This window comes from Salvelinus sp. IW2-2015, unplaced genomic scaffold (genome assembly GCF_002910315.2).
Source record: "Salvelinus sp. IW2-2015 unplaced genomic scaffold, ASM291031v2 Un_scaffold16339, whole genome shotgun sequence".
Taxonomy (NCBI): domain Eukaryota; kingdom Metazoa; phylum Chordata; class Actinopteri; order Salmoniformes; family Salmonidae; genus Salvelinus; species Salvelinus sp. IW2-2015.
The window spans coordinates 1-7,472 of record NW_019957542.1 but is presented as its reverse complement, the minus strand read 5'-3'; positions in this window follow the sequence as shown (position 1 = coordinate 7,472).

Genomic DNA, 7,472 nt, shown 5'->3' with positions numbered 1-7,472 from the left:
TCTGTTAGCCTGGCAATCTAACAGAGATTTCTTTCTCAGGGGTTTGGATACTTGTCGAAATTACATGTTCAAAACTTCCTGCATTGGCCGGGAATCGAACCCGGGCCTCCCGCGTGGCAGGCGAGAATTTTGCCACACTTTGCCACACTCCCCGAGAGCGCTGCCTCTTTTTGGGGCTGCCTCTCTGGCTTCCAGCCGTGCTTCCGTGCTGCCTCCTCATACCACCGCCTCTCGGCTTTAGCTGCCTCCAGCTCTTCACGAGGGCGGCAATATTCTCCAGGTTGTGCCCAGGGTCCTCCGCTGTCCAGAATTTCCTCCCAAGTCCATGAGTCCTGCGATCGCTGCTGCTTTCTATTACCACGCTGCTTGGTCCTTTGTTAGTGGGTGATTCTGTAAGGGCTTTCTTAGGTAGAAGGAGAGGAGGACCAAAGCACAGCGTGGTATGTTTCCATATTTATTGGAACACTTTTTTCAATACGAACGAAAAACAATAAACAGACGAAAACCTACGAAGCTACAGTCCTGAACCTGAGAACATAAAACACATGAACGCACGAACAGGAATAATCACCCACAAACAAACAGTGAAAACAGGCTACCTTAAAATGGTTCCCAATCAGAGGCAATGACAAACACCTGCCTCTGATTGAGAACCATATTAGGCCAAACAACAAACCCAACATAGAAACACAAAACATAGAATGCCCACACAGCTCACATCCTGACCAACTAAACAAAGACTAAACAAAGGAAATAAGGTCAGGAACGTGACAAAAGCTTTCCATAAACAAGGTATAATACATGTTTGATGCCATTGGTAAGTAAAAATGTTTGCAGTACTGTGTAGTCGAGATGATAGTAAACACTGTGGACAATTTTCAGCAAGTTGCAACCATGAAATACAGTTATATACAGTTTTCCATAAACAAAGTCTAAAATATGTTTAACCTGTTATGGCTGCAGGCCGGTGTCGGTACACTTATGACAACAGCCCGTCCAAGTGCAGGGCGCGAAATTCAAAATATATATTTTTTTAAATATTTAACTTTCACACATTAACAAGTCCGATACAACAAATGAAAGATAAACATCTTGTGAATCCAGCCAACATGTCAGATTTTTTAAATGTTTTACAGCGAAAACACCACGTATATTTATGTTAGCTCACCACCAAATACAAAAAAGCACAGACATTTTTCACAGCACAGGTAGCATGCACAAAACCAACCAAACTAACCAAGAACCAACCAAACTAACCAAGAAACAACTTCATCAGATGACAGTCTTATAACATGTTATACAATAAATCTATGTTTTGTTCGAAAAATGTGCATATTTGAGGTATAAATCATAGTTTTACATTGCAGCTACAATCGGAAATAGCACCGAAGCAGCTAGAACAATTACAGAGACCAAATTGAAATACCTAAATACTCATCATAAAACATTTATGAAAAATACATGGTKTACAGCAAATGAAAGACAAACATCTTGTGAATCCAGMCAATATTTCCRATTCTTTAAGTGTTTTAYAGCGAAAACACAATATAGYATTATATTAGCTTACTACAATAGCCTACCACACAACCCCATTCATTCAATTCAACGTTAGCGATGGCGAATAAACCAGCRAAAKATATWAATTTTTTCACTAACCTTCATAAACTTCATCAGATGACAGTCCTATAACATCATATTACACAATACATATATGGTTTGTTCAAAAATGTGCATATTTAGAGCTGAAATCCGTGGTTATACAATGTGACCATGTAGCAATTATTTTCCAGAATCACCGTATATGTTTCTGACACACCTATTCTGACCAAATAACTATTCATAAACTTTACTAAAAAATACATGTTGTATAGGAAATGATAGATACACTAGTTCTTAATGCAATCGCCGTGTTAGAATTCTAAACATAACTTCAGTATGACATGCAGCTTACGTTATAGCGAGAGATCGCCCAAAATCTGGGCGCAAACTAATAGTAAACATGTTCGACAGATATATGAAATAACATCATAAATGGGTCCTACTTTTGATGATCTTCCATCAGAATGTTGTACAAGGGGTCCTTTATCCAGAACAATCGTTGTTTGGTTTTAGAATGGCATTTTTCCCTCTCGAATGAGCAAGCAAAACTAGCCAAGTGGCGCTAAGCTCTCCTTCGTCACCAAACGCAAAGAACGCAACACGCCTAAACTGAGATTTACGGATCAAGGTTGGGTGACAAATAATATCTGAAACTTTGAACATCCCACGGCGCACCATTAAATCCATTATTAAAAAATGGAAAGAATATGGCACCACAAAAAAACAGTCACCAAAACTTACGGACCAGACAAGGAGGGCATTAATCAGAAAGGCAAAAAACATACCAAAGATAACCCTGAAGGAGCTGAAAAGCTCCAAAGCGGAGATTTGAGTATCTGTCCATAGGACCACTTTAAGCCGTACACTCCACAGAGCTGGGCTTTATGAAAGAGTGTCCAGAAAAAAAGCCATTCCTAAAAGAAAAAAAATAAGCATGCACGTTTGGTGTTCGCCAAAGACTCCCCCCAACATATGGAAGAGGGTACTCTGGTCAGATGAGACTAAAATCTAGGTTTTTGGCCATCAAGGAAAACATTATGTCTGGAGCAAACCCAACACCTCATCACCCCGAGAACATCATCCCCACAGTGAAGCATGGTGGTGACAGCATCATGCTGTGGGGATGTTTTTCATCGGCAGGGACTGGGAAACTGGTCAGAATTGAAGGAATGATGGATGGCGCTAAATACAGGGAAATTCTTGAGGGAAACCTGCTTCAGTCTTCCAGAGATTTGAGACCGGGACAGATGTTCACCTTCCAGCAGGACAATGACCCTACGCATACTGCTAAAGCAACACTCGAGTGGTTTAAGGTGAAACATTTAAATGTCTTGGAATGGCCTAGTCAAAGCCCAGACCTCAATCCAACTGAGAATCTGTGGTATGACTTAAAGATTGCTGTCCACCAGTGGAACCCATCCAACTTTAAGGAGCTGGAGCAGTTTTGCCTTGAAGAATGGGAAAAAATCCCAGTAGCAAGATGTGCCAAGCTTATAGAGATATACCCCAATAGACTTGCAGCTGTAATTGCGGCAAAAGGTGGCTCTACAAAGTATTGACTTTGGGGGGGTTAATAGTTATGCACACTCAAGTTTACAGTTTTTTGTCTTATTTCTTGTTTGTTTCACAATAAAACTTATTTAGCATCTTCAAAGTGTGTTGTGTAAATCAAATTATACAATGGTTTTCTAATGATCAATTAGCCTTTTAAAATGATAAACTTGGATTAGCTAACACAACGTGCCATTGGAACACAGGAGTGATGGTTGCTGATAAAGGGCCTCTGTACGCCTATGTAGATATTCCATAAAAAATCTGCTGTTGCCAGCAACGAAAGTAATTTACAACTTTAACAATGTCTACACTGTATTTCTGATCAATTTGATGTTATTTTAAATGGATATTTATTTTCTTTCAAAAACAAGGACATTAAGTGACCCCAAACTTTGGAACGGTAGTGTATTTTAAGTAGAACTCAGACTTGTGTGATAAGTGTGTCTCTCCTCATTTGATAGCATTTAGAATTTCCACCACAGTATCCAATTGTCATATTTGAGTAAAAGTTAAGATACCTTCATAGAAAATGACTGAAGTAAAAGTGAAAGTCACCCAGTAAAATAGTCTGGTTTGGTTTTAAATTTACTTAAGTTTCAAAGGCAAATTGAATTGGTAAAATATACTTAAAAACAAACGTAAAAGTGCAAGGATAAATCAGTTCGATTTCCTTATGTAAGCTAACCAGAAGGCAAGATCTTCATTTTTTTTACATTTACAGAGCAAGAAGCACACGCCAACACTCTGTGCCTGAATGGGACCATTTTTCTGTCCTGCTAAGCATTCAAAATGTAACGAGTAGTTTCGGTGTCAGGGAAAATGTATGGAGTAAAAACTACATATCTTTAGGAATGTAGTAAAGTAAAAGGGGTAAAAAAAATATCAATATCAATAGCAATGTAAAGTACAGATACCCCTAAAACTATTTTTACACCACTAGATTGACCATACCTGATGTGCTTCACCAGGTTCTCGCTCATATGGCTCTCTGTGTTAGGGGAACCAGTAGGGTCCAGGACAATGGCAGAGTGGGTCCTGCGATTGACATACTAAACAAACACAAGCGGTAATTCCAAGTCAGTATATCAAAATGGCCTCAAACATAACATATTCAAGAATGGTACTGTCTAATCTCTCACTAAAATGGTCATTCTTGTGGAGCTTACCAAGAGTATCCAGTGGTAGTTTCCCACGTTGCAAACTCCAATCAAGCAACTGTGATGCTCCAGATTGGTCTACAGGAATAGGAGTGAAGATACATTTATACGATGTGGCAGGCAATATTTTGTCAGGAAGGTGGCAGTACTCCCTACATTGACCAGTCTAGCCTCTTATTTAGAAACATGACACAAAAGCAACTCTGCGGACATGCCTTTACCTTTGACAAGGTGTTCTTGCGCATCACCACCTTAACCCCATGCTGGAAGACCCAGCCACGACCCATCTTCAATGCTCTTACTGAGGGAAGGAGGTTGTTGGCCAAGATCTCGCGATACATGGCCCAATCCATCCTCCCCTCAATACGGTGCAGTCGTCCTGTCCCCTTTGCAGAAAAGCATCCCCAAAGAATAATGTTTCCACCTCCACGCTTCACGGTTGGGATGGTGTTCTTGGGGTTGTACTCATCCTTCTTCTTCCTCCAAACACGGCGAGTGGAGTTTAGACCAAAAAGCTCTATTTTTGTCTCATCAGACCACATGACCTTCTCCCATTCCTCCTCTGGATCATCCAGATGGTCATTGGCAAATTTCAGACGGGCCTGGACATGCGCTGGCTTGAGCAGGGGGACCTTGCGTGCGCTGCAGGATTTTAATCCATGACGGCGTAGTGTGTTACTAATGGTTTTCTTTGAGACTGTGGTCCCAGCTCTCTTCAGGTCATTGACCAGGTCCTGCGTTGTAGTTCTGGGCTGATCCCACACCTTCCTCATGATCATTGATGCCCCACGAGGTGAGATCTTGCATGGAGCCCCAGACTGAGGGTGATTGACCGTCATCTTGAACTTCTTCCATTTTCTAATAATTGCGCCAAAAGTTGTTGCCTTCTCACCAAGCTGCTTGCCTATTGTCCTGTAGCCCATCCCAGCCTTGTGCAGGTCTACAATGTTAACCCTGATGTCCTTACACAGCTCTCTGGTCTTGGCCATTGTGGAGAGGTTGGAGTCTGTTTGATTGAGTGTGTGGACAGGTGTCTTTTATACAGGTAATGAGTTCAAACAGGTGCAGTTAATACAGGTAATGAGTGGAGAACAGGAGGGCTTCTTAAAGAAAAACTAACAGGTCTGTGAGAGTCGGAATTCTTACTGGTTGGTAGGTGATCAAATACTTATGTCATGCAATAAAATGCAAATTAATTACTTAAAAATCATACAATGTGATTTTCTGGATTTTTGTTTTAGATTCCGTCTCTCACAGTTGAAGTGTACCTATGATAAAAATTACCAGGAACCTTCTACCATGCTTTGTAAGTAGGAAAACCTGCAAATTCGGCAGTATATTCAAATACTTGTTCTCCCCACTGTACATAAAACCCATGAGGTCCACATGGCTTAGTAAAATGGTTACCATTTTTCTATACCCAAATAAGAAATGTAACTAAATAGCAACACATAAGACCGACCTGTTGATGAACGGTCGATTGTTCTTCCTGGTGTTTGGCGCCCGTCTGGACATGCTCCTTGGTGGCACACTATGGCCAGAGCGTTTTGTGGCCAGATGCCTTGTCCTCAGCTTTATTGGCATAGGACTGTCCACACTTCCGCCAATGGCCAGTACAGCTGCCAGTCGGTGGACACACCTCTGGGCACTGTCAGAAGCAGAGCAGGAGCATGTCTCCGTTGGCAACAGAGTAACAACATGCTGCTTGTCTGAGAAGCCCTGGTAGAGGAACAATTTGGTGCTTGGAACCAGGAGGATTCATCCTTTTGCACAATCATCCTGGCCAAGGCCTCTGGCTCCAGTTTCTGCCATGACAACCTCTTTTGTGCCACACAGGATTGGATGCCTTCAGCAAAAGACACCATGTCTTACTCTGACATTTGGTATGGGAAACTGGTGGTGAGCGTTCGCCTGTAAAATTGCTCATGGCACTCAGGGGTCAGGTGGAAATTCCTAGGTTACCTTAGCCCCGCAGCACTCCCTCAAAAGCATTGGTTTGGGTTGGTAGAGTAGATAAACCAATTTATCTACTCTGACCTTCTTCCATCCAACCAATGCCTTGAGGACAGCATTGAAGCTCTCTGAGCAGTTGTTRGTAATTCCATCTGACTGGATGCCCAAGCTGTTGAGCACATATTGTGCGCTCTTGTCCATGGCATCAGAGAGCGACTGATCGAAATAAGCCTTGAAATCAGGGCTCCAGTGAAGGCACACCCTCTCCAGTGTGCATTTGTAGTCACTCCTTGATTTCGTGGCCAAGAGCTCTTTGATGGCCTGTTAGTAATCGGCCACAGCTTCAGCACCCTCTGACCCCATCTTGTGCTTCACATTGTTGGAGATGTGGTTCCAGGAATTGACAATCCTGGCTTGCGGCAGCTCAGACTGGATTGCCTCCTCAATATCCGCCTCACGGTCTGTGCAGAGATTGCTGTTGATATTTGGGGAAGGAATAAAGGATGGTGCGAAAGAACTGTTTGTGGTTTTCCATGTGCCGGGTGGTGTGAATGAGGAATGCAAGGGGAAGGACAGGTGCCTCTTGAAATGCAACATGATGAAAAACAAGGGGTGAAACACAAAAACGTGGTGTCATAGTGACAAATGTGTGCCCCTTGGTGTTTGCTTTTAATAACTGCCTTGGCCTCTTCAACCATTTCTGGTGCTGCCACTACCAGAAGGGTTGCGGGTCGAGTCTCCATATGGGTGACAAATCCGGGGAGAATGTCACCCATCATATGTGTTGCCACCAAATTGTCCCGATCCAAAACAGTGACGTCCCTTGCTCGGCCAATTGTGTTCTTCACTTGTGCCAAGTTGCGAGGTTGGTAAACTGGCATGAATGATGCATTTGGGGGTGGTGGTGGGTTGTTGGTCATGTCTGAGTATACTTTGCCAGGTGTTTCAGTCTTTCGCCGGCATATTTCATCCATAATTGAGGTAGCCGATCGGATGAAATCCCTTGCTTGCTGCTGTTGGCTGTTGCCGTGGGGGTGGGGGACATTGGAGTGAGCCTCCTCACCAAAGTAGTGAATTAGCACAGGAGTATCAGGCTGGTGAATCAACTCATACTCCCTTTTTTKGAACCCTGGTGCTTCCTTTCCTGCATAGTACCGCACCCTTAGTTTTGGTGAACGGCGAGGAAGGCTGTGGGATCCCTTCTGAATC